This window comes from Ascaphus truei, chromosome 7 (assembly GCF_040206685.1).
Source record: "Ascaphus truei isolate aAscTru1 chromosome 7, aAscTru1.hap1, whole genome shotgun sequence".
Taxonomy (NCBI): Eukaryota; Metazoa; Chordata; class Amphibia; order Anura; family Ascaphidae; genus Ascaphus; species Ascaphus truei.
In genome coordinates, this window is record NC_134489.1 from 54,458,174 (window position 1) to 54,485,213 (window position 27,040).

The 27,040-nt window shown below is 44.7% G+C and overlaps 1 protein-coding gene across 1 annotated transcript in view; it reads right to left on the reverse strand.

Annotated features, from left to right (window-relative positions):
• COL5A2 (collagen type V alpha 2 chain) overlaps positions 1 to 27,040 on the reverse strand; it is a 175,029-nt gene that overhangs the window by 109,101 nt on the left and 38,888 nt on the right. The window lies entirely within an intron of this gene.

Genomic DNA, 27,040 nt, shown 5'->3' on the forward strand with positions numbered 1-27,040 from the left:
AATGAGGCCTTTCACAACAGCATAAAAGAGGCCACTTGACAATAGGCAGAGACCTAAACACTATCCAAGACGGTGCAAGGGACAGGGTGAGAGTCCTCAAAAAAGAGCATCACTAACAACTGATAAATTCTAAGACCCTGAAATTTTTTTTGATAAAGAATGCCCAGGTTGACACATGGAGGCTGATGAATCCCACGACCAGAGGATACTCATTCCAATTGGCCCCCACAAACAATATACTCATATAGAGTGTAGCCCTTTTTGTGAACGTCTGAACTAAGGGACTACGGTGCATAAACCTGTGGCTTCAGGAGCTCTGAACCTCCGCATATTGGGAGCCTGGGGGTATACCTTTATCACTTGTGGTGCAGCGCCTCCACTTACCCAGGATCCCCATTATAGAGATTATGCCCTGAGCAAGAACCTAACAACAGCAGTATGCAACAGCAACCTTTTTATATCACACAATAACAAATGATATGCAGACTTATCATATAACAATTACATACACACACACAACGTGGCTCGGCCACACCTTATTGGGATAGTGTCCTGTACATAAGCAACTCTGCCGCTCTCCTTAGGAGTATGTCTCATAACCAGTAAAGTATAGTACCATATGCAATTCTCTTAGGAAACCCAATTAGTTAGTGGGAGGCGGGATCAGCGCCTGGTGACCGGTGTAGGTGCACGTGTAGACAAGGATACCTTCCGGTCACTACGATGACCTTGACACTCCACAGGGCCCCAGTGATAATCCAGCCTTGCGCCGTCTCTCCCTTCTGCAGCACCATCAGACGGGGAAATCCAAGATGGCGGCCGCAACTCCGCAGCTCCGCATATGAACCTCACTAAAGGGAAACGTCCCTGACGACTATGGGCGTCCTTACAAATACAGCACCCTACGATGGCGAGGGAAAGACTCCTGGGGCTGTGGGCATATCCTACCTAAGCAGACGGGTCACTGACCCTCTGCTCTCGCACCCGAGGTTCCGCCAACCTCCTCCTTCACCTCCCTTGCTGCTCTGCCCCACCGCCCACACGCATCCGGTTCCTGCATACACAGTCTCGCATCCCATTGGTCCTCAGCCTCAGCTGACCTTCTCACCATCAGAGTTCATAGTTCAACCCCTTCGCGCTCTTCCCTCGCGCATGCGCAGCCCAACTGGTACGCAGTAACTTCGCTGGCAAACAGGGACAATATGGCGCTGCCTATGTAATTGACAGCGCGGAACCTTTAATATATGCACATCCTTACATTCTCCCCCCCCCAGAATCCAGCGTCCCCGCTGGACTACCTAAGCACATATATTAACTATGTACACAACCCTCTCTTCCTAGATTAGGTTACACATCTCATTAAACAGTACCATCATAGCTTGCATCCTATGCCGAGCCCACTGCTGAGCCTCATAATGGGGTGCCCCAAACTGATCATATGCCATTCGCATGGGAGGTTGACTGTTTCTTTGACTTCGGCGGGGTTGATCTTCCTCTGCAGAGTGCTCAGTCTCAACTGGTATTTCCATCTCTACCCTTGAGGGGTGTTCAGCATTAGCACAGTCTCTTTGGGGTGTAAAACATGGACTTTGGGGGTCTAGAGGCTGACTCACGGGAGTCAATTGATCAATGTTCGGGCCAAAAGGCTCTTTACCCGTGGCTCCTTCGGGAGATGCCTCCACGGCCGGAAGGCCCCTTTGAGAGGTTCCTTCCATTGGATCCTCAGAGGTGGCAATTTTTACAGTCTCTGGGCCATCCTCTGTGTGTTCAACTTCTCCATCTATGGGCGTGGCTGGAATTTCCAATTCGTCCGTCCCTACTTGAGGTATGGGAAGCAGATGATTCCTATGCCACACCTTTACGCGGCCTTCAGAATCCTTGATTCGGTACACAGGAAGACCAGGCATCTGTGACTCCACCTCATACACACCCTCCCGCCACCGGTCGGCCAATTTATGCTTCCCAGGAACACCTAAGTTGCGTAAGAGGACCGCATCTCCGGGGTGAATTTCCTTGTGACGTACTTTGTGATCGTAGCGCCTTTTATTTCCCGCATTCAATTTCGCAGTCGTCCGTTCAGCCAATCTATAGGCCAGCTGTAAACTGTCCCTTAGTCGCTGGACATATCGAAAGTGCGTCCTATTGGATACCCCATCGGTAGATATCCGCAGGCGCACATCCACCGGTAAACGGGCTTCTCTTCCGAACATCAAGAAATACGGAGTATACCCGGTGGACTCATGTCGGGTACAATTATACGCATGTACCAATGCTTCGACGTGTTTACTCCACTCCGTCTTTTTCGGGCTCGTCAAGGTTCCTAACATATCTAACAGAGTGCGATTGAACCGTTCAGGCAGAGCATCCCCTTCGGGGTGGTACGGGGTAGTACGCGATTTGGCAATGTTCAGTAGAGTGAGCAACTCCCGTATCAGGGTACTCTCAAAATCCCTGCCCTGATCGGAGTGAAGACGATTTGGTAGTCCATAATGAATGAAATATTTCTCCCATAGTACTCGGGCCACCGTTACGGCCTTCTGGTCTTTCGTAGGGAACGCTTGGGCGTACCTAGTGTAGTGGTCAGTGATCACAAGAACATTACTAACTCCCCGACTGTCGGGCTCGATACAGAGAAAATCCATACACACCAAATCCATTGGACCCGAGCTTTTCAAGTGTGCCATGGGAGCCGCCCTGGTGGGCAGTGTCTTTCGTTGTAAACAGCGATTACACCTCCGGCAATGTTGCTCCACAGACTCCCTCATTCTCGGCCAATAGAACCTATCCTGTAGTAGCCCAAACGTCTTGTCAATGCCCAGGTGACCATGGTCATCGTGAAGGGCCCTGAGGACTAGGGTTCTCAAACGTTCCGGCAAAAACAACTGACGCCGATCGGGATGGTTATGATAGGATATCACCCGATATAGCAAACAATTGTCCATCTCAAACTTCCCAAACTCATTTAGCAGGAGTTTCACCAAGTCTCCGGGGGCTCGCTTCAGTATAGAAGGGTTATCTTGTTGTACCGCTTGACGGGCTAACTCCACTATGGGGTCTTGTGTTTGATAATGCACTAGGTCCCTCCACGAGATGATATTATCCTCAGTGATGTTCATCCCTTCTCGACCTTGATAGGCCAGGGGGATAGCCCGCGAGTTACATCCCAACGAGTCAACAATCCGCAATTCTGAGAATGCTACGTGGTCGTCGACTACCGCAGCCACGGAGCAGAGGGCACGAATTCCTGGACCCGGTATCTCTTCCCAAACTTCCTCATCAGGGGTGGACTGAAGGCCCGGGCGACGAGACAGGGCGTCGGCACCTATGTTGGTGGGTCCGGGTTTGTATTTAAGGTTGAACCTGTAGTTGGCTAGAGCAGCTAACCAACGGTGTCCCGTGGCGTCTAATTTGGCAGACGTGTTTATATAGGTCATGGGGTTGTTGTCCGTACGTACTTCGAACTGCACCCCATATAGGTAGTCATGCAGCTTGTCCACCACCGCCCATTTTAGCGCCAAAAATTCCAACTTATGGACCGGGTAATTCTGCTCGCTAGGGGTTAAACTTCGGCTCGCGTAGGCCACTGGACGTAGCCCGGTCTCATACTTCTGATGCAAAACCGCTCCTAGCCCGCTGAGGCTAGCATCGACATGTAGGACATAGTCTCGCTCAGGATCCGCGTAGGCCAAGACGGGGGCCTGAGTGAGGCTGGTCTTTAAGTGTTTGAAGGCCTGTTCACATTCTGCAGTCCATGTCTTCCCAAAGGGTGTCTGCGCCGAGCTCCCCTTTCTCCCGGTTTCTCCCGGAGGCACCTTGAGAAGGTCATTCAGTCTCTTGGCCTTGCTGGAATACCCCTCCACGAACCGCCGATAATAGCCACAAAACCCCAAGAAAGACCGCAGCTCCTGAACATTTTGAGGTCTGGGCCAGTTCATCACCGCCTCGATCTTTCCGGGGTCGGTGGACACCCCATCAGCTGACACAATGTGGCCCACATACGTTACGGAGGTCCGACAGAATTTGCACTTGTCTAGCGACAGTTTTAGGCCCTCCCCCTCAAGCCTATCCAGCACCTTCATCAGTCTCTCGGAATGCTCTTCCAGCGTCCGCCCAAACACAATAATGTCGTCCAGGTACACTAAGCACTCTCGCGGGTTAAGGTCTCCGAGGGTTTTTTCCATTAGTCTCTGGAACGTGGCCGGGGCACCGCAGATCCCTTGAGGCATGCGGGTAAACTGGTAAAACCCTAAAGGACAGATGAAGGCCGTTTTTTCTTGGTCTTCCGGGCCCATGGGCACTTGATAATACCCGGACCTGAGGTCGAGCACACTGAACCATTTACTCCCGGTCAATGCATTCAGGAGGTCCTCGATTCGGGGCAGTGTATACTGGTCGGGGATAGTACGGTTATTCAGCGTTCTGTAATCCACACATAGACGGACCGTCCCGTTCTTCTTGCGGACTACCACAATGGGTGAGGCGTACGGGCTCCGAGATTCCCGCACGATGCCAGCCGTTTTCATCTCGTCGATTAATCCCCTCACTTCGTCAGCATCCTTTGAGGCAAGCCGGCGGGAGCGCTCCCGGAAGGGGGTGGCGTCGCTCAGTCGGATGGTATGGTGGGCACTGCGACTGCACCCCACATCCATGTCACCAGTGGAGAACACCCCCCTTCGGTCGTGTAGCTCATCCTGTAGCCTCTTCCTCCACTCATCCGGGAGGGGCGAGTCGCCAAAGTCAAATTCCAATGCCGGCGCTATGGTAGCCGGCGAGCTCCTAGCTAGTTCCGTCGAGGCCTCCTCCTCGGAAGTTACCGGGTATATCCTCCCTAGCGTCTGCCGCCGGTCAATAGTCATCGGGTACGGGGATATATTCTGCACATATACCCAGGTGCGCTTCGGGATCTTCCCGGGCCATTCCTTGACCGAGGTTAGTACCTTGTAGCCCAAACGTTGTTCGTCCTGGGCCACACTCTCCAAGGTGAAGAGCTGATCCTCCGCCCGTCGACGGGGGTAATGGCAAGCGGCGACCATCATTCGTCCTTCCCCCGGGGGAATCTGGGTCAGTCCCCATTCTTGGCTGTAGAGGACACCATGCTCTTCCTCGGTCGCAATTTTACCGCAGACCTCTTGAAGGGCGGGACAGGCCGCCAGGGCCAGCAGTGGGGCTTCTCCTGCTTCCTGCAAAAACTGGCGGAATACCGCGCGCACAATGTCAGCGTTGGTCCCCAAGATGATTGGGGCGCTGGGGTGGTCCTGCGGCTCGGGGCACACTAGGGCCTCCACTTCCATGGGGTGATGTTTACCAGTATTCAGCTGGAGAATATCTAACTGCACCTTTACCACTCCGTCTATGGGGTAATCTTCATGACTCAGTCCCCGTAGCCGCAGGGCATCCGCCGATAGCAACGGTAGTTGATGTAGGTGTTGGTCGTAGAAGGGCCGGTATACGATCGTTACTTGGGATCCCGTGTCCAACAATGCGGCGGCGTAGATGCCTTCGATAACTACGCGAATAATGGAGGCGGGGCCGATTCGGGAGCCCTGAGGAGGCGGTGATGCCTGGTCATCCTTCAGGGGTTGGCACGGCATTGAATGCGCCGGTCGGGACGACGTTCTTCGTGAGGTGGGGCAGTGGGCCCGCAAGTGTCCCATCTTTCCACAGGCATAACACTGTATTTGGCTGAGGTAAGCCTCGTCTCTCCTGGTGGGGGGGCTCCGCCTGGTCGGGGGACGAGGTCTGGGTGTCACGGGGGTGGGGGCATCCTCGGGGTCAGGGTCCCCAGATTCAGGCGCATCGGTTTTGGGTTCCACTTTCTTGGCCTCCTTACCTCCGAGCTGGGGCTTCTTCCCGGTGGCTAGGTCACGCCCCAGCAGCACCGTCTCATGCGCTTGAACCCGGTCCATTAGGTCGTGAAACGACAACGCTTGTCCAGGCGTTAGGCAGCTACTGACCCGCACCGACACGGGGTGTAGGGGTAAGAGGCCCCGCAACAGCTGAGTGGTGCGTAGTCCGTTAGCTTCTATCCTTGGTAATACGCCTTTCCTCACCAGATTCCAGAGGTCCAGGTGCAATCGTCTGAGAAAATCGGACACCATTTCTCCCTCTTTCTGGGTTAACGCATGAAATTTGGACATCAACGTGTACGTGTCCACCGGGGCTCCATAGGCCTTGGTCAGGCAGTAGATAAGATCGGCCGCGTCAGCTTCCGGATTGTCATCTCGGTAGTAGTGCACCATATGGGACGCGGGGGGCCGTAAGCACTCAACTATGCGTTGTCTGCGGACCGCGTCCGTGCAGGTCCATTCAGGCAGTACCTGTTCGGTATGATCCAACCAGTCCTCTATCCCTACTTCCCCTGGAGGCGTGGGTTTCTCGCCGGAGAAGGCTTTTAACTTCCTGTACTGGAGCGACTGGGTGGTGTTGTGGATAGCGGCGGCTATGGCGGGAATAGAGGTGTCTCCTGGTAAGCTGTCCCCGACTGCAGGGTAAGCGTCCAATCTTGATACGCTAAGGCGGTTGAGGCCAGCCCGCAGGCCGGACGGGGTGGACGACGAGCCTAGGCTCAGGGTGGCTGGCCAACGAGGGTGTAGGCCACTGTCAGGGAAGTGGTCGGGGCCTCCCGTCGCGGCACCTGTGGTGGGAGCATATTCTCTCCTTGGGGTAGAGGTGGCCAGGGGCGCAGAGGTGTCCGCCTGGACTAGTGGGCAGCGCACCCCCGGAGCCTCGGGCAGCAGCAGTATATGGGGCAAAGCCTCGGGGCATATATCTTGTTCAGTGGCATACAAGATCCGGCGCCAGGTCTGGTCATGGTCATAAAAGTGGTCTTGTACTTGGGCATTGTCCAGGAGAGGAAGCTTTCGGACCTGTTCGGTCACTGTGCCTAACGAGATCATGGCGGGGACATGGCCCAGCGCGAAAACACGGTTCAAGGGGATCCCGCGCCGTTGGGCCCACTTGCGCACCTCGAGCGCCGAGGGCACCGACATGATGTGGGTTGGTTGCACAATAGAGACAAAAAAAAATGTGGGGGCACCCCAGGTCTAAGATCTCAGCAGCGCCTCCAAATGTAGCCCTTTTTGTGAACGTCTGAACTAAGGGACTACGGTGCATAAACCTGTGGCTTCAGGAGCTCTGAACCTCCGCATATTGGGAGCCTGGGGGTATACCTTTATCACTTGTGGTGCAGCGCCTCCACTTACCCAGGATCCCCATTATAGAGATTATGCCCTGAGCAAGAACCTAACAACAGCAGTATGCAACAGCAACCTTTTTATATCACACAATAACAAATGATATGCAGACTTATCATATAACAATTACATACACACACACAACGTGGCTCGGCCACACCTTATTGGGATAGTGTCCTGTACATAAGCAACTCTGCCGCTCTCCTTAGGAGTATGTCTCATAACCAGTAAAGTATAGTACCATATGCAATTCTCTTAGGAAACCCAATTAGTTAGTGGGAGGCGGGATCAGCGCCTGGTGACCGGTGTAGGTGCACGTGTAGACAAGGATACCTTCCGGTCACTACGATGACCTTGACACTCCACAGGGCCCCAGTGATAATCCAGCCTTGCGCCGTCTCTCCCTTCTGCAGCACCATCAGACGGGGAAATCCAAGATGGCGGCCGCAACTCCGCAGCTCCGCATATGAACCTCACTAAAGGGAAACGTCCCTGACGACTATGGGCGTCCTTACAAATACAGCACCCTACGATGGCGAGGGAAAGACTCCTGGGGCTGTGGGCATATCCTACCTAAGCAGACGGGTCACTGACCCTCTGCTCTCGCACCCGAGGTTCCGCCAACCTCCTCCTTCACCTCCCTTGCTGCTCTGCCCCACCGCCCACACGCATCCGGTTCCTGCATACACAGTCTCGCATCCCATTGGTCCTCAGCCTCAGCTGACCTTCTCACCATCAGAGTTCATAGTTCAACCCCTTCGCGCTCTTCCCTCGCGCATGCGCAGCCCAACTGGTACGCAGTAACTTCGCTGGCAAACAGGGACAATATGGCGCTGCCTATGTAATTGACAGCGCGGAACCTTTAATATATGCACATCCTTACAGAGTATATACTTCTGTCCAGAGAGCCGACTAATAATATAGTTAAAGCCGAGATGGGCAATATTAACTGGTCAGATCATGCACTAATGATGCTGACAGTGAGAGGCAGTCTCCAAATGCATGATGGAGATTAAATAACCTTCTGCTATGGATACCTGAAACTAAAGAAGCAATTGGTGCAGCCCTCCGGGAATATTTCCTACAAAATGACAATGGCCAAGTGGCAGAAACCACTCTGTGGGCAGCCCATACAGTAAGTCAACCCTGAGGGGCAAAATAATTAGCATAGCTTCACATAGAAAAAAAAAAAGAAAAGAAAAAGATAATTGAAAGCTTAAATGACAACCTAAGGAAAAACGAAAAGGCATTCCAGCAAAACTCGTCAACCATAATTTGGACCAAAATAGATAAAGACAGAGTGGAACTTAAAAATGTAATGGTAGAAGATACCAGAAAAGCAATGTGATGTTACCTTTTTCATAGTACAGATGATTTGGTCCAATGGAGAGAGGTAAATAGCTGCAAAATTAAGGAATAAGATGTCTAATATAAACATCAATAGCCTAAAAACAGGTCAAGATATCCTAACCTACAACCCCTCAGAAATTAACAAGGAATTTGTAAATTACTACCGTATAACAATCTATACAATCTGGACAAGGCAGAACAGGAGTACCCACTCCTAGGAGAAAAACATTGATGAGTACTTAGAAACATGCAGACTTCCCAAATTAGATGATGCAGCTACTAACATTCTAGGTGATCCAATAGAGAAAGGTTTGGTGATAATTAGAACCCTTAAAAACTCTAAAGCCCCAGGCCCGGACAGGTTTTCAAATCTGTACTATAAAAAGTTTGAGGCTACACTAAAACTATACTTAGTCAGATGGTTTAATACAATTCTGAAAGGGGAAATAATGCAAGTGAAATGCTCGAAGCATTGATAATTGTTACTCCAAAAGGAAGGAAAAGACCCTTCGCTATGTCAAGATATCAGCCCATATCGCTTATAATCACGGATATCAAACCTTTGGCCAAAGTCTTGGCTACACGCCTAAACAAGGTTTTGAATTCACTTGTCCACCCAGACCAGGTGGGATTTGCCCTGGAACGGCAAGCCTCAGACAATATCCGTAGGATCATTAATATTAATAATAATAGCAATTCGAACCAAAGCCCAAGTCTGGTCTTGGACACTGGTCTAGACACAGAGAAAGCCTTCGATAGAGTCGCGTAGCCATTTATGTATTGGGTTCTGAATAGAGTAGGCCTGCACGATAGATTTATCAACGGTATAAAAGCTTTATACTCTATCCCATCAGCCACCGTCCACACTTCAGGCTATATATCAGCACCATTCAAAGGGGAGAGAGGGGGAGTGAGAAGAGGTTGGCATTGAGTGAGAGGAGGGGTGAGAAGGAGTCGGGAGACAATGAGGGGAAGAGGAGGAGAGAGTGAGAGGAGGGAGAGAGTGAGCAGAAGAGGGGTGTAAGAGAGGGAGTAAGAGTGAGAGATGTAAGAGAGGGGATAGTGATAGAGATGGGGGAGAGAGGGGAAAAGGGAGTGAGGGGTAGAGTGTAGAAGTAGGGAGAGAAGGAGAGCGGGAGTATGAGAAAGGGGAAAATAAATAGAGGGGTGAGAACAAGGAGGTGTGTGAAGGGGTGAGTTCACAAGGCAACCGGTATGGGGGAGGAGGGGTTGGGGGCCCGGTGGAAACTCGAGTCTTGGCCCCAGAAAAGCTTTCGCTGGCCATGGAGACGGCTGCATCATAATATGAACGTAGCTGTATTGCATTTCAAAGTGGATTGCTGTTTTAAAATATGTCACATTTCAAGTTGCAACACGAATTTCAACACGCAGCTATGGAATAAAACACTTTGTACAGTAAGTGGGGGAGGCAAAATGGCTCTGTTTCCACTGGAAAGTAAAATGAATAAACTTGATTGCAGACCAGAGCTATTCCTTTGGTAAAATGATGTGCCTGTGGGAAAGGAAAAAAGACAGGCAAGCAAAAAATGTTTGCAAACGTGGCCAAGAATGAAGACCTCAAAATGTATTTTCAGAACATTTACTCCCATTCCTTGCCTACAGGAATAGGATTTTTTGGATATATGGCCCCCAGACATAACCTTTTGTTTATACAGTTGACGTTGCACTGCAATCACAGGATGTGTGAACAGGTGTGAATGCCAAGTTATATTTGGAACAGCCTTAACCCGTTAATTTGCCACTGCAAAACAATGGGTTGCTGTTCCCTCTGGCAGCGAAAGGGTTAATGGGACAATTGCTCCTATATGCAAACTTTTTCTCATATAACCTTTATTCTGTAATTCTTTAGTTATGAAGATATGGTTTTCAGAATTTCAAATGTAACTCTGTACAGTTATGATAAGAAGCACAGACATATTGAAGTCTCAGATAGGTCCCCTAAACCTGCCTTGCCCCATAATGACACAGCATACAGTGCTTCTACTGCAGCATGGGATTCTGGGTAATGACATGTAAATGAGCACCCATAGTGTATAACTTTTTGCCTCATCCACTTTTACGTGGATGCCTTTAAGCTTATGCCTGCAGAACTAAGTTAAAAGAAATCCCAATTGTGCACATTTTAAAAGATTACAGCAAAAACAAATGGCAATTAAAAAAAAAAAAAAAGCTTAGAAATAGTCATAGCTTAATCAATTACATAGTTAAATATTGTGAGTGAATATTTCAAATTTGCTTCCTGCTTGTGCGCATGCCTGATCGGCACTTGCTGCCCATGCGATCGGCGTTTGCCGTCTACATATGCACAATTGCCGCATGCAGGCCGCAAATGCGCAATTGGTGCTTGCCAGCCACGAATGCGTATGCCGAGAGCACAAGCACAAATCGCGCATGAGCAGCCAGCATGTGCCGATCACGCATGAGCTGGCAGCAAGTGCTGATCGTGCATGCCGCCCCAAAATGTTGCCGTCTTAGGCCCTGGCCTATCATGTCAAATTGGAAATCCGCCACTGTTCAAGTGGTTGAAGCCGTTTCAAGAAGCAATTGCAGAAATGTTGAGATTTTTTTTAAATGAGAAAAAAAATATGAGAGGAGACACCTCAGACAACCAGGGGTTTAAATGCATCGCAGAAACATTTGAAAAAGCACTAGAATTAGAGAGACAAATAAATCAAACTGAAGTTATGAAATACTGTACATCATCATGCTTTTTTGTTAACCTGTGTAACTTTAACTTTTTGTACCAATGAAAGCGATTGAACATGGTCACATTAAAAGAAAGGCAGAAAATTCAGCAACTAGTTAAAAAGAAAATACAAAAAGTATGATCCAGTCCCTGTGGTTAAAGACAAATACATACCAGATGTATCCTGCTGCTTTTCTGGATTCGGCTTCAGGGATAGGGGAAATTAAATTTTCCTTTCAGTTTTTTTAATGTGATGTGGGTTGTTCTCAAGATGGACAAGGCAAAAGTATAATTCAGACATTCAATAAAAACATACAATGTAGAAGATTGCACAGCACCGAAACTGCTATTAGTGTGATAGATGACTTACTAACATCTATGGACAGTTCTCCATCAATTTTCATCATGTTGGACATCTTGGCTGTCATCAACACAGCCATAGCCAAATTTGTCAACAGGCAAATATTACAGCTTTTGCAGGGATATTTGACCAAGCATTCTACTGGATTCTACCTTATTAAGCAGAAGAAAATACTGAGTATTTGGGGAGATGGGATTCTCTTCATATGAAAAAGCACTAACATACTGTATGGAGAGCCCCAAGTCTCCATTTTCCCCATCTTCCTTTTTACATTTATATAAAGCCACTGGACCCCATCACTGCTAGTCATGATCTTAAGTATCATCAATATGCATATGACTCCCAGCTGTATGTAACTATTACTCGGGGTATGCCATCTTGCTCTGTTGCTATTGAAACTTGCATTGCAGATACAATAAAAAAAAAATGTTGATGGATTACAGTTGGTTAAAACCAAGCATGGACAAGATGGACAGTATCACGATATGACACTAAAACCAAATTATAAACTGAATGACCTGGGGAAAAAAAAAAGGACCACTCCAAGACAATGACAAGCATGGGTATCACCACTGATGCTAATCCCAGAATGGGACAGAGAGACAGCCTTTTCAGACACATTTTGCTACATTGGGGTTGTGTGTTAAATTAATTGTTTTCTATTAAAAGGGAACCAGGAACTCCTGAGGGTGTCCTTAAATTATTATTGGTGGTGGCAGCAGAGTAATTGAGGTGGTGTGATAGTTTGGGGGGGATTTATTGCTCATTTTTAGTGACCTGCAGGGAGATAAGCGAGTCAGCTGGATCACATACACAGTCTTGTGCACACGTGCAGTGGGATACGTGACAATCAGTTATGCAGATAAACTGGTGTGAAAATTCCCTGTGTGTTACTATTATTAATAATGTAATTTATAAATAAAGATATCAACTAATCCTGTAGCACAATATAATAGCAGTGCAAAAAACAACAACAATAAAACATACAAGAGATATAACATATACTGGAACAATAGGTAAGTAAATTCATGCTTCAAGAAAATTACAATGTATGGCCTGCATGGCTGCAGGTAAGAGAAACATACAGAAAAAGAGACAGTAAAATAGATACACACGAAAACCAGTGCCCCCCACTATTAGTAATCAATTTGGTACTTCATTACTTCAATTCTTCATTTCTTGGAGTACTACACTCTTGTTTACATCACAGGACTAGTAAAGCGCTTTCTACAAAAAAAACATGCTTTACTGGTGACAATTTATATTCCTACTGTGGAAGCTAAAGTACCCTGGAGGAAAAACTAACATCAGCAGCACCTTCCCACTGCATTACATCATCTCCCATTGAGATTGTAATCTAAAAGAACACCAACAGTACAGTTCCACTGTTGTATACATGGACTTTCAGAAAACTACTGCTGAACGCAGGGCAATTTATTTTGTATATACCGTTTGCCCAATTGCCTTATAATGTTTTTTCAATAAAGTTAAGTTGAAAAGAACATATGCACCTTATAATTGGGCCCGCCCATTTTGTGAGCCAATCAGAGAGACACAGACACAAAGAGAGACACAGACACAAAGAGAGACACAGACACAAAGAGAGACACAGGGTGTGTATCTGTGTATGTAAACTTTTTTCTTTCTGATATAGCCAGGTCCTCTTCCATTCCCCGTTGTTGCGCCTCTCCCCTCCTACCTCCACTGCTGCAGGTGTCAGTGCGGGTGGCGACAGGTTCGAAGGAAGCTCCGATGGCCCTTACTGCAGAGAGCCACCATCTTGGGCCATGTTGCGTATGCGCGAGGAGCGCCAAGAGTCGCGGTGAATGAGTCAAGGGTTGCGCATGCGCAGTGTACAGTGCACACTTGCCGGCCCAAAGAGGAAGGTTCCGCGGGGACTACAAGCCCCATAGTGCTTAGGGGCAGCAGGACCATGTGATGCCAGGGAACCAATAGCACAGCTAGTTTCCTGGAACAGGAGATAGATTTTTGCGCGCTGGAAGAGGAGGAGTCAGTCGAAGCTGGGATGCCAAGAGGTTAGGGTGTATATGTGCAGGGGTCTGTGAGTCCTGTACTAGGCCAAATTACCCCCAGTAGGCCCCGACTCATCTCAGCTGGTGGTTACTACAGGGACAGGCCCATGAGCATAGGGGCACTGCCTTTGTAGTATTAGTGAGTCAGGGATACAGTGCCATCTGCGTGATCCTGACAGTGGGACCAGACCACTGACGGAGCAGAGACAGTTTCAAGGTGGGATCATCCAGCTGGATACCACCCCACGCAGAGGAGAAAGCACAGCAGAGGACATCACTGGATCGCGGATCCCTTCTGATCCCTGTCGGCGCGCCCTGGTGCTGGAGTGCCCGGCAGGTACCATTACAACAAGCGCACCAACTTTAACACCTTCAATTAGTGGTCGCGCGGTCACACACTGTGGGTTGGGTGTGGGCATTGTGGGACATTGAGGGACTGGGATTCTCAGGACATGGTGTGGGTTACACGGTGGTGGCATACAGCCCTGCGAAGTGCTTGGGTAGTTGTACCTATAGTTTGATAGAGTATAAGATATAGAGTATAAGCTGAGAGGAGTTGGGGCCTAGCTGGGGCCTAAGGGGGATCTCTGGCCTAGTGCAGGGGCTACTTGCCTCCCTGCACATGCACACCCTACCCTCTCTGTGTCCCAGCTCCGACTGACTTCCTGGTGCCAGCACGCGAAATGTAACTATCTCCTTGCAGGAGTTCTGGCCACGCGATTGGCTCCCTGGCTTCACGTGGTAAGCAGCCCCAGTGGCTGCTGGGTATTGTAGTCCCTTGCAGAGCCTTTTCTTATTGCCGCCACATGCGCTATCCCTACTGCGCATGCGCGACTTCGTAATGGCCGCCACAACTGTTCCGCGCATGCGCAAGCATAACAAACATGGCGGCGCCCTGCAATGGGAACCGCCGGCCAGCCAATCGCCACATGCCGAGGTAAGGAAGGGGGAAAAACGGAGGACCGTAGAGCCATAGGGGACCTGGCTACACTTACAACAAAGATATAGAAGCTGGCTACATCTGTATGTCTTACCTCCTAGTTCTATCTACCTAGTCATATTTACTAAGCAGTGCTAAATAAAAAAAAAAAACATACTGTGCCATATTACACCTTACAGTATAGCCCATTCACAATTAATGAGTCTAGCCTTTTTAGGCCTGCATTAGCTAATTCAATCCACTTCTTTCTGGCAATAAGCACAGATTCTAGACAAACGTAATTCCCAATTTTAACAAATCAACTACTTTATTTCGTGTAATATTGCAAAGCTAAAGATATGCTACTCAATTTCACTTTTAGACATACATTTTCCCATTACCTCATAATACATGGTACAGTATTATTGTTTTAAGGAGGTGTGTGTGAACTAAAATTGCAAATGCCAAGTAAGAAAATGAACCTGTACTGCTCATAGGGACCTGCAAATCATCCTCTTGCAATGTGTTGCAGAATAATCTGGCAGTGAGTGGGTTAAAGGCACTAGATAGAGATAGGCTCCAGTTCAGTCATCTAGAGCAACCAACAAGCCAGGTTTTTAGGGCAGCACAAACCCAAACCTAACCAAGTGGTCTTTAGTGTGTAAGGGATTTATTTATTTAATAATAAAAATAATAATAATAATTAAAATATTTCATATAGCCCTTTTCTCCCAATGGAAGTCCAAGTGCTTCACAATTACAGTACAGTGTGCGGAACACAACACGTAGGAATTTTTACAAACACAGTTCCTGCCCCATAGAGATTACAATCTATGATGTTGGTGCCTGAGGCACAGGGAGATAAAGCGACTTGCCCAAGGTCACAAGTGCCGACGCCAGGAATTGAACTAGGTTGAAACTCTGTATCTTTGTTTACAGTCAGTGTCTTAACTCCTCACCGCTATAAAACACGCTTAGGCCATATTGAACAAGACCCAAAGTGTCAATTGGAGAAATCTTTAAAAATCTGGCCGGTTGGTAGCTAACTGACCATTGAACTTGGAAAGCCCTTGGAGTTCAGGTGCATTGTGCATATACAGTAGAGGCAACGTTTACTCTAACATTTGCCGTAAACTAGCCGGGTTACATTCTGGGTATGTGCTGGGTATGTGCTGGGTATGTTCTGGGCTAGTTTGAGGCACGTTTAAGGCATTTCTGCATTGACTAACGACCCATAGGATTAACACAGCAGGGATCCCTGGCAGTCCAATTCAGTTTGAATGGGACTGCCAGGGACCCCCGCTGTTAATCTTATAGGCCATTAATCAATGCAGAAATGCTGGGGCTAGTTTAAGGAAAGTTTAAGGCATGTATTCAGAATGTACCTGGGTGTTTCCTGGGTTTTTTGGGGAATTGCCACTGGTTTTTGTTCGAATAAGAGTTGCCTCTACTGTAATTACTAAAACATATAACCATAGGCTCTTTTTATTTACTCTCAACCCTTTGGGTGCCACAAAAGCTTGCAACATAATGCCTTACATTACAAGCTCCTCTGGCACTAGTAGACATTACTGGCATGACATTTGACATCATTGGTTGCATTCCATACAGTAGTGCTCTATACTATCAAGGGACAGTTAAAGCTGCAGTTCAGTCAATATCCTGCATGTGTGTTTTTTTTTAATAAATCAGTTCTGTAGTAAGAAAAAATACTTTTAGCATTTTCTGTTTTTAAAAAAACAACTTTGAAAGACCAATTTTCTTGTATTCTATTTTAACAGCCATTTGCTAAGGCACTGCCCCTTCATGTCCTGTCACAAGCCCTGGCACACCCCTTTGTCAGCCCTGCCCTCCCTCTAGCACATGTCAGTGCAGGAGTGCTCATGAATATTCATGAGCTTCCACTGACTGACAGAAGCAAATAAAAACATATGCCAGCTCTAATTATGTCACCAAATTTCGCCTATCAATACATGGACAACGAATTGACTGGCAGCTATACAGTTCTTTAGGTAATTAGAGATGTTAAATGTTAAAAAGACGTTGATGAACAGATTGCTTGGATATTATAATTTTGGGAGAGGACTATTAAAAGTTTTTGCATCTCAGCTCTCCAAGTAGAAGAATCTTTAGCGGTTTGCAAAGGAATAGTCATACAGAGAGCATGAAAAAAAGAGGGTGTACAAGAAATTATGTTGAACCTGGAACCCTCCTGTCAGCAATGAGGTTTAAAATACATGGTGTGTAATTTCTGAATTAGCTGCATCACTTTGACCCTAACAAGTCAAACTTTGAGTAGACTAGGTACTGTATATGATTTTAAGACATGTTACCACTTCACACAACTCACATCCGAACAGGGCTGGGTGTTTTCCACCCTAGACATCTGCTATAACTATGACCTAAAATTATTGTTGACTACTAGCTTGTATAACATGCCAAACCAAAGGTTGCTTGTGCCACGTCTCATGTCCTCTCTCCTAAAATTAATGCACAGTTCACTGTAGCAAGTACTCATTTTCCTTGAGTATAATTTGTAGTTTCCTGCTTTAGCCACATGTTCTTTTGTGGTAACTACAGGAATAAAATACCAACATCTTAAAAATACTTCAGCAGACCATACAAAATTAAAGAGATCAGTGAAAAAGAGTATAGCAAATAAAATCATTCTTTTTGGGTTGCGTAGCTCTTCATCCAAGGTATTGCAATTAATAGTGTTGTGTGTGTGTGTGTGTGTGTGTGTGTGTGTGTGTGTGTGTGTGTGTGTGTGTGTGTGTGTGTGTGTGTGTGTGTGTGTGTGTGTGTGTGTATATACTGTATATATATATGCGTTAATATGCAGTAAACTTGGGTTACCTTATGCAGTGGCCAATAAAAATAGAGATAATGCTAAAAATTAGCTTGTCTGTGCTAGGTTGGGTGGAATAAGGTAAAAGAAGGATGAAATTAGATACATATTGGGACATATTTACGGAAAAGTGCTACTCCGTAAGACTCCTTAAGCTCCCGATTTAGTAAATAAGGTACTTTATGTCCAATTAACTTAGCAGTGTAACCCTGTAAGACACCTTCCATGCTGGAAGAAACTTTAGAGCTCATTCACTTGAATGGTCCATATAGGGCTATAGTCATTTTAGAATGTATCTTATAGAATAGCACTGCATAGTGAATGTGGCTTATTATCTAGTACTGAAAGGGTGAAGGGGTGAGATGTTTTTTAATGTAACAGCACAAAATTCCTGCTTTGAACCTGCACTTTCACCAAAAACATAATACAGTAAACAACCTTACAACTTTATAGACTTTAATCTATTTATCTTGGGTCAGCTTCTATTTTTGTTTATATTTGTATGCCGTTAAATCTCTATTCTATTTGTTGACATTTCTCCTTCCCATTAAACTATTTTTCTCCACATCACTATGGCACCATTAATACATACTGTATGAATGTTAGCACAGGAACTTAATGGTCTATAACTATATGACCTAATGATCAAACCATTTTATGGTCCGTAATAATTGATTCATTGGAATGAAAATATACAGGGGAAAAGAAAACCAGGCTATCTACACAGATTAGTTAAGAAATAAATGTAGCTGGTAGTTTTTCTTTAAATAATATTTCACTTGTAGGTATCATGTATCTTATGTCATGCTAAAGGGCCACTGTGTGAGAAAACTATTGAACAATTCTGACAGTCAGCAAACATACTGTAGTGTAACTTGTTTATAACTTTGCACACCCAGTACGAAACCAGTGAATGCCTTTGATCTCGTTTGACTACACAGTACATTGTTTTTTCATTTATTTTTGTATCCGTGTCAGTTCTATAACTGAGGATTCTGCTACTACAGAGGTAAAGGGAGTACAGCTTCTGAAATTTGAACTAGGAAGAACTTTAGCCAAGTCTTTGTATAATGGACATGTGACTCATCTATATCCTGTCTAGACATTAGGGAACAGCCATTTAGTTTTTCCCATGAATTATATAGAGATTGTAGAAAAATAGCTTCAGAATACAGTGTGTGTAATATTACAACAAATTTTACTCTGACACATTAGCAGTGTGGTTTTTAAGTTTACACAAAGCTGCCAGATGAACCTTCGAGAAAAAGTAAAAAATGCATCAGAAACATTATCCTCATCAATCTATTTGATGCAGCCAATTAGAAAGACTGTCTATGGCAAGAGTGGCCAACTCCAGTACTCAAGGGCCACCAACAGGTCAGGGTTTAAAAATATCCCTGCTTCAGCCCAGGTGACTCAACCAGTCGTTGACTAAGCCACTGATAAGGGATATCCTTAAAACCTGACCTGTTGGTGGCCCTCAAAACTGGAGTTGGCTACCACTGATCTATGAAATCAAACACCTTGTACTTTCACTATACTTTAACTAAGGGGTGCGCAAACTGAAGGCTTCTCCTGACACACGTCGCCATAACAACACAACGTCAAATGACAACGCGACGTTGCAATGTCACAGATAGAGATACCAGAGAGCAGAGGGAGCATGAGCATGGAGGAGAGCAGGCAGTGGGGATGTGACATAAAAGGTTCGCGCAACCCTTGCTTTTATTGACTTGAAAAGGACTGCATTGTTTATCAGTACTAACTCATTGAGTGAGGGTTATTTACTAAAGTCCCTTGGTAGACAAATTGGGGCAAAACCTGTGTAAAAAGCAACACCATACTTTTCAAAGAAGAGTAATCCCATTGAAAGCAATGTGAGTTTTTCTTTTGAGAAATCTGGTAAAAAAAACTTTTTTAGTTCTACAGTATTAACAGTAACGTTCAGATAATAACCTCCAATGTGATTATACACTTCAAAGAACCTAGTGCTTCTTATACAATGACCCCAGATATTATTGGAATCTCAACTATTAAAGCTGCTGACCCCACTGACGACGGTAAAGATCTCTGTTCCCAAATAAACACAGTATACAACCTGACCAATATATCACTCTGGAGAGGTCACTTTTTGTTTGATTTTACACTAACCTACGTACAGTTGCAGAAATATGTATGTCGGGGCTATTTTAAGGAAGAGGTTCCTAAGCATCTACTACATTCATTAGATTGGAAGTTCACATGAGCAAGGCCCTAATTAAATTTTGTATCTGTTTCTGCATGTTTGTCATTCTTTGTATTTGTATGTTACTCTGTTTATGTAATTATCAAATCTCTTTACCCCCATTGTACCACGCTGCAGGATATGTTGGCACTTTATAAATACACAGTAAAAATAATTACAGTAAATTCTATATTGAGTGTTATAAGGGCTGGTATGAACAAAATGGTTGTTAACGTAGTCATACTTTGTGTCACGAACAGCACACCTGTAAGCAGGTGACCTGTATATGTGACATGGGTTAATACACACAGCTATCTAGCTGGTCCAATCTTCAGCTCGATACGATGTGGTGGGAAAAAATAGGCACAACTGCACCAGGGAATCAAGAAATAAATGATATCCAAGACAGTGGTTACCCATAAAAATAACAAAATTTAATGGATCATCCAAAAACAGCTACATCACGGGGTGTAAGAACCCCAACAACATGTTTCGAGTGCAAGCTCTTTTTCAAGGTGGCCACCTTCAAAAAGAGCTTGCGCTCGAAACGCGTTGGTGGGGTTTCTTACACCCTGTGATGTAGCTGTTTTTGGATGATCCATTAACTTTTGTTATTTTTATGGGTAACCACTCTCTTGGATATCATTTATTTCTTGGTTCCCTAGTGCAGTTGTGCCTATTTTTTCCCACTACATCGTATTGCCTATCACCAGAAAAAATGGAAGCACACCCCCCTACATGCAAGAATGACTGAAGATCCAGGATGATATTACCAACCCTAACGTGAGTTTATTATTTTCACATTGCTTATCCTCCATTCCGACATCATAATGTTTGGACACTTAATTGTTAGGTCTTTTACTACAGTGCTTGTGGAGACCATGGCAAACTAGTCGGATTATAGTGGAGGAGTGATTTACACCACGTGTTTATGGGTTGGTATACCGGTTATACACTATTTTAGGGGGGTTACACCCAAGGAACTTTCAACTAATTATTCTCATGTGTGATGCTCCAAAATACAGGCCAAATTTCAGCATAAACATTTTTTTTCTAATGCCAATCTTCAGCTCGCAAGGTCCCTCAAATTAATAATATGTCCTCTCAATCCGTCACATTTGTTACGAAGGGCACACTTGTAAACATGTGACATATGTGACAAGCTTTAATTCCCACAGCTAACTAGCTGATCCACTCTTCGTCCTGCAGGGTGCCTCAAATGAATAATATCTACCCTCCATTTGTCATATATATATATATATATATATATATATATATATATATATATATATATATAATCTACGGTCCCTGTTTATTAATAAAAATATGCACTTAACACCCAAAAATCTGTCGAATCAAAATGTGTCTGAAAATGTTAATTACTCTCTACAAAGGGTGCAATCGTCCCAATAAACATACATTCTAGGTGTGTCCTCAACCCATCCCTTTTCATCCATCAATCACTTTTGCGTGACTGTTTTATGACTGAAGGGAAAAACAAACCTTTTTGACTTTTAATCTTTTAGAACAGAAAGGATACCCATTCAACCTAAGGCTCGCCCGAGCTGCCGATAACATCGCGGAGGCGTGCGCGCATGTGACATCACCCGCGTTTAGTGGGAGCGTTTTTTGGCCATGCTAGATGCAATGGGGGTGGGCGTATCTAGGGGTGTGGCAGTGATGTCACGGAGCTGGTTCGCCCTCATTGGGCGAGCCGCTCACGTGACCTGGCAGTCTTGCTGTAGACTCAGATTAAAATGATTCCTCGCGCCCCCTCCTGCTATCACACGCACAGTCTATGGGCACGATCATTGCCTAAATATTCATACTATTCTAATAGTGATTTAAGGGTTTATGCACCCAGACTCATATATAGATGCAGCCACCAGTATTAGATCACTTGCCTGGGTAAAAACAAAGGCATCTCACAGTAAATGCTTCAACATTTCTGTGACATTTCTGCAGCCAGACTAATGGCCCATTGGATTAACACAGCGGGGTTCCCTGCAGTCCCATTCAGTTTGAATGGGACTGCAGGGACCTCCCGCTGTGTTAATCCAATGGGCCATTAGTCTGGCTGTAGAAATGTCACAGAAATGTTGCATTTTATTGAGAGATTGCCCCAGATTTTCCAAGGCAAGTGATCGGATACTGGTGGCTGCATCTGTATACGTATTTGCACATTAGTGCCGTTCCAGAAATATATCTACAGTGACTATCACGTTACACTCGTAATACCTACTTTGAGTGTGTGCATTTCTTTTAATATAGTTACAATTGTAGCGTGGTCGTGGGAGGGGGAAGTTTGTTTGGGAGCTCCTTTCCTCTTAGTAGGCTCAATCTCTATTTTTGTTGGGCTACCCAGCCATGTCATTACCCCCTCCAGGGGCATTGACTTTGCTACTGTGCAGTGCTTCACTTTTTGAAGCATCATGTGCACGGGAGTTTTTAATACCCTATATTTTATTTTTACATTACTATTAAGTGTTTATAATATATTCACATCATATCATAAATAACATTGGATGTTCTTAGTTCCGTGCTTCTTTTGGTTACACCATACCTATTATACATTATAGTGATATTGAGTGCTGTTATGTAGGACCACTGGCCCTTTTGGGTCTGGTGTACACCAGTTTCTCTTTTTTTATGTCTGTCTTCCCCCTTCCCCTAATGCACCGTTCACTTAATTTTCTGATGCTTATTATAGAAACACAGGAATGCTGGTGTCATATCTGTTCAGTTTACTAAAAAGAAGAATTGTTTATTGATAACAGCCTTGTGCAACCTGCACCATGTTGTAAGCTTGCTATTTCATACGACTGAGCTTGGGCAAACATGTGGTTCTTATTTCCTAATATGGCAATAGATGCAAAACATTGAAAGCGGAGGACTCGCATCCTCTGTCATTTACAGTGATGTCAAATACTAAATAACATTCCCTGATAGATAAGCAGAACAGCTTTAATTCACTGGCTTTTAAATTAATAGAGAAGAGTAGAAGTCGGCACTCAAGTGGTCTTGATGGAAAAAGTAGCCAAAGGATTTATTTAAAAGATAGATCGACGTTTTGGTCCGCTGGTGAGCCTCTCTCAAGAAAGCGGTATATTTAAATAAATCCCTTTGATACTTTTTTCATCAAGACCACTTGAGTGCTTCTTACTTTTATGGATTGTAGGTGGAATCTACTATGATGTGGCACCAGTTTTTCTGAGCATCAGTGGCAAGTATCTCATTTTCGTGACTACACCACGCAACAGTAACTTTTAAATTAATAGGACACATATGAGAATTTAAAAATAAAAATATAGCCATTCTATTAAAAAAGGGCGACTTACTGAAAATGTGCAGAACATATTGCTCAAGCAACACATAAATGGGTCTGGACCACACAGGTTATGTATCTGCAGATACACAATTTCATATTAGTGCTGGAATGTCAAATAGTCATTTGCCAGGCTTTAAAGCAGCAGTCTAAGCTGCCGTTTTTTTGTCATTACATTTTTTCCCTTTAATAAGTGTATCAATACCATCCACACAATGATAAGTAATTAGCTAAGTTGCCGATCGAGCCGTGAAGATTCTGCTTGGGGGTTAACTAAATGGCTGTCAGGGCAGCAGAAGAGGACCCAAGATGCAAAGTTCTGTGGGGAAGATCATGTGACCAGGTAGACACCAGATACAATTGGTGCACTTCTAGAGATAGGGCAGGGCTCAAAAATGGGTGTCCCAGAGCCTGTTTCAGAAGAGGAAGGGGGTGACTTTGTAAATGGTTGTTCTAGAAACAAAGAATGCTTGTTCCATTATAATACATTAAACATTTAATTTAGAGCTGTTTAAAAAAAAAAAAACATTATTTTCTCACAGAATTGTACAGAACTGATTTATTTAAAAAAAAGCACATGTAGGATACTGCTTGGTCTGCAGCTATAAAGGATAATAATATTAGCATACTGTATGTTTGTCAAGTGCCTTACTACAGTATTACCAGCAGCCATTTTAACATCCTGAAGAGGCAGTACATAAGAAAGAAAAATGATCAGGGGGTCATGTTTGAGACAAATCCAAAAACTAAAATGTCAGTGTTCACGTTGCTGTTTTTTTGTTTGTTTTGCTTTCTTTTCTATATTGACCTGAACCAGGGTCGCCTACATGTCATCCCTGGTGGTCAGAGCTCCTGGAGCCTGCTGGTTTCTGATTTACCCTATCTCATTCATTAACTGGGCCACTGATGAGCCACCTGTGCTGAAGCAGGGATATCCTTAAAACCTTAGAAAGGGCCTGTTGGTGGCCCTTGAGGACTGGAGTTGGCGACTCGTGTCCTAGTTTGTATCCATTGGAAAAGATTATATTGTCATCGGCAGATGACTGTGCCTTTATATTTATGACCCTATATAACACACATATGTGGGGGCCTCAGAGTTTGATATACCATGGGTTAGCATGGGCCTCTCCAATTCAGGTAATTCCAAAAAAAGTGACAATTGTAGGCTATTGCACCAGAGAAAAACATAGCAACAAAGATTGAAACCTGCACTGATTTACAAAGGTTAGACATACCAACTGTATGTATATCTTTATTTATATAGCGCCATCCATGTACACAGTGCTTCACAGGTGTAATACACGTGATAATAAAATAACCAATAATGGGAATAAGTGCTTCAGATCTAAAAGTAACAATAGGAGTCCCTGCCCTGAAGTGCTTACAATCTAATATTAAGGTGACTAGTTACAGTATTTTTTAGCTTTCTAAAATCTACTTCCCAGTCTATTTCTAAGATACTTAAGAAAACAGATCACTGTTTCTCAATCTTTGTTTAAAACTGTCAAGTAGACTCACAGGTTGAGTAAAACAACAGGGTGTTTTATTAACTTGGGTTGCCACATGGCCATAAAAGAACCTGGTAACATAACTCAGATGCCTTTCACACCCTCCCCCATCCCAGTACACTGTAAGATAAGCACTGGAGTCCTGAAGTGCCTGAACTGATCTGGACAGGGTATTACACATTACAACAAACATCAAACCCAACAACAAACAGCTGACTTCAGGCCTTATTCTTTATATTACAAAGTGGCCGCTTTCCAAACAAAAATCACCATTGAAATCAATGGGGATTTTTGTCCAAAAATGGTCCCACTACCGTTTAAAACTATGCAGAATATGCCCCTTAGTACTTTAATACCCAAGCTTGCTGTGTTAGTTGCCCAGCATCTGCTGTAATTTAGGTCATTATGAGGACAAATAACAGGAGTTACTAAGGAGGAGTTTCAAGGCAAGACACAATGCAGTATAATGCAAAGTCTCAAATGCAAATGTCAAAATCTGTCACGTGAGGTGGCAAACTCCTCTCTAGCAAATACATCTGTGTCAAGTGCAAGAAAATCAATTAACACATTCCTCAGGGAAAATAAATACAAAGTTATTTATTTTTTTATAAAATGTTTTCCCAGTAAGTAATACATTGAGAGTTGCCACTCGTTTTCAAGTACTGTATGCCCGGGGCATAGAGTTAAGATGACAAATAATACATGGTTACAAATACAATTACATAAGTGAATAAGGTATACATTATATAAAAGCATTGCATGCACAGTTAGAGATAATATATAATATAGACATATGTACTGTAGCAGTTACAGACCAGGTTAAAATGTGAGACAGCTTTAGTTTTGAAAGAACTTAGACTGGTGGTGGTGGCTGTGAGAGTCTCCGGTAGATTGTTCCAGTTTTGGGGTGCACGGTAAGAGAAGGAGCGGCCGGATACTTTGCTGAACCTTGGGACCATGAACAGTCTTTTGGAGTCAGATCTCAGATAAGTGCTGCATGTGGTGGGTGTGAGGAGCTTGTTGAGATAGAGGGGTAGCTTGCCCAGAAAGTATTTGAAGACAAGACAGGAAAGGTGGACTTTGTGCCTAGACAAGTGATGACCAATCTAGTTCTTTAAGCATTTCGCAGTGATGTGTGTTGTAGTTGCATGCGAGAACAAAACAGCATATTGAATTGTAGAGGGTATCAAGTTTGCTAAGGTGGGTTTGGGGTGCCGATCCGTATACTATGTCCCCATAATCAATAATTAGCATTAGCATCTGCTGTGCGATACGCTTTCTGACTAGCAGACTTAGGGAGAATTTGTTCATATTAAGTACACCTAGTTTGGCATAGGTTTTGGATGTCAGGGTATCAATGTGCATCCCGAATGTTAAATGGGAGTCAAACCGGTTTGAAACTAGTAACAGAAATTAGGGTGGTTTTACTGTAGCGTTGGTTCTGATCTTGAGCTCAGTCATTGGAAGCATGAAAAATGTAGCCTTGGTCCCAAATACCATTGTTACAGTCTTGTCAGTATTTAAAAACAGTTTGTTTTGGGACACCACAGGTGATATCCAAGGGGTTGGAGTTAGAGCCTGAGATGGACACATGTTGGGATCTACCTGATAGGTAGGACTGAAACTAGTTTAAAGCATGCTTCCCTATTCAGAGCACTGGAGTTTGTTAAGCAAGATAACATGATCAACGGTATCAAAAGCCTTTGCAAAATCTAGGAGTAGGTCAGGTCCATATTAGCGGCTTAGTTTTAGTTTGAGGAGCGCTTGTGTAATCTCCTCTTCGGATATTGGGACAAATTGAAAATTGTGAGCTGTGTTGGGAGACTGTCGGGTATAGGGGTACTCAGAATGAGGTTCATGTTTGTGGTGTGGGTTTCGCTAATATGTTAGTAGCACATCTCACAAAGTAATCATTGAATGCATTTGCAATGTCAGTGGGATTTGACAGAGTAATGACCTCCTTAGTGATATTACTTGGTTGTTGATGTCTAGAAGGCTGGAATATATTGTTGATAACTTTCTAGAAGTTAGTTGGGTTTGATGTATTCTGGTGAAGATTGTCAGAGTAATATTGTGCTTTTGCATGTCTGGTTTGCCTTGTGCACATATTCCGCAGGCATCTGTAGTGATTGAGATGTTTGGTAGTGCCAGTTACTTTGTAGTTTTTCCACAAGGCATCACTGAAATGGTTGAGTGCTATAAGGTCAGTTGTAACCCATGAAAGGTGGCCCCCCCTTACTCTTATTCTGCGTAGTGGAGCATGGGTATCACAGAGTTTTAAGAACTCGGATTGGAAATAGTCGAGCGCAGAACCATGGTCGGGAATTAAGTCGATTCTGTACCAAGTGCAGTTGGTAAGGTCAGCCAGAACCTGTTGTGGTTAAAGTTTCTAAAGTTCTAGTGAGGAGAACTTTAGGGCTTGATCGGGGTGGTTTAATTTTCCTTACACAGTACACTATTGCATGGTCACTGAAAATGTCAGGAAGGATGCCAGAGGATTGGATTCTGCTGGGATTTGAGGCGAGAATCCAGTCTAGCAAGGAATGGTTGTGACATTTCAGGTTTGTCCATG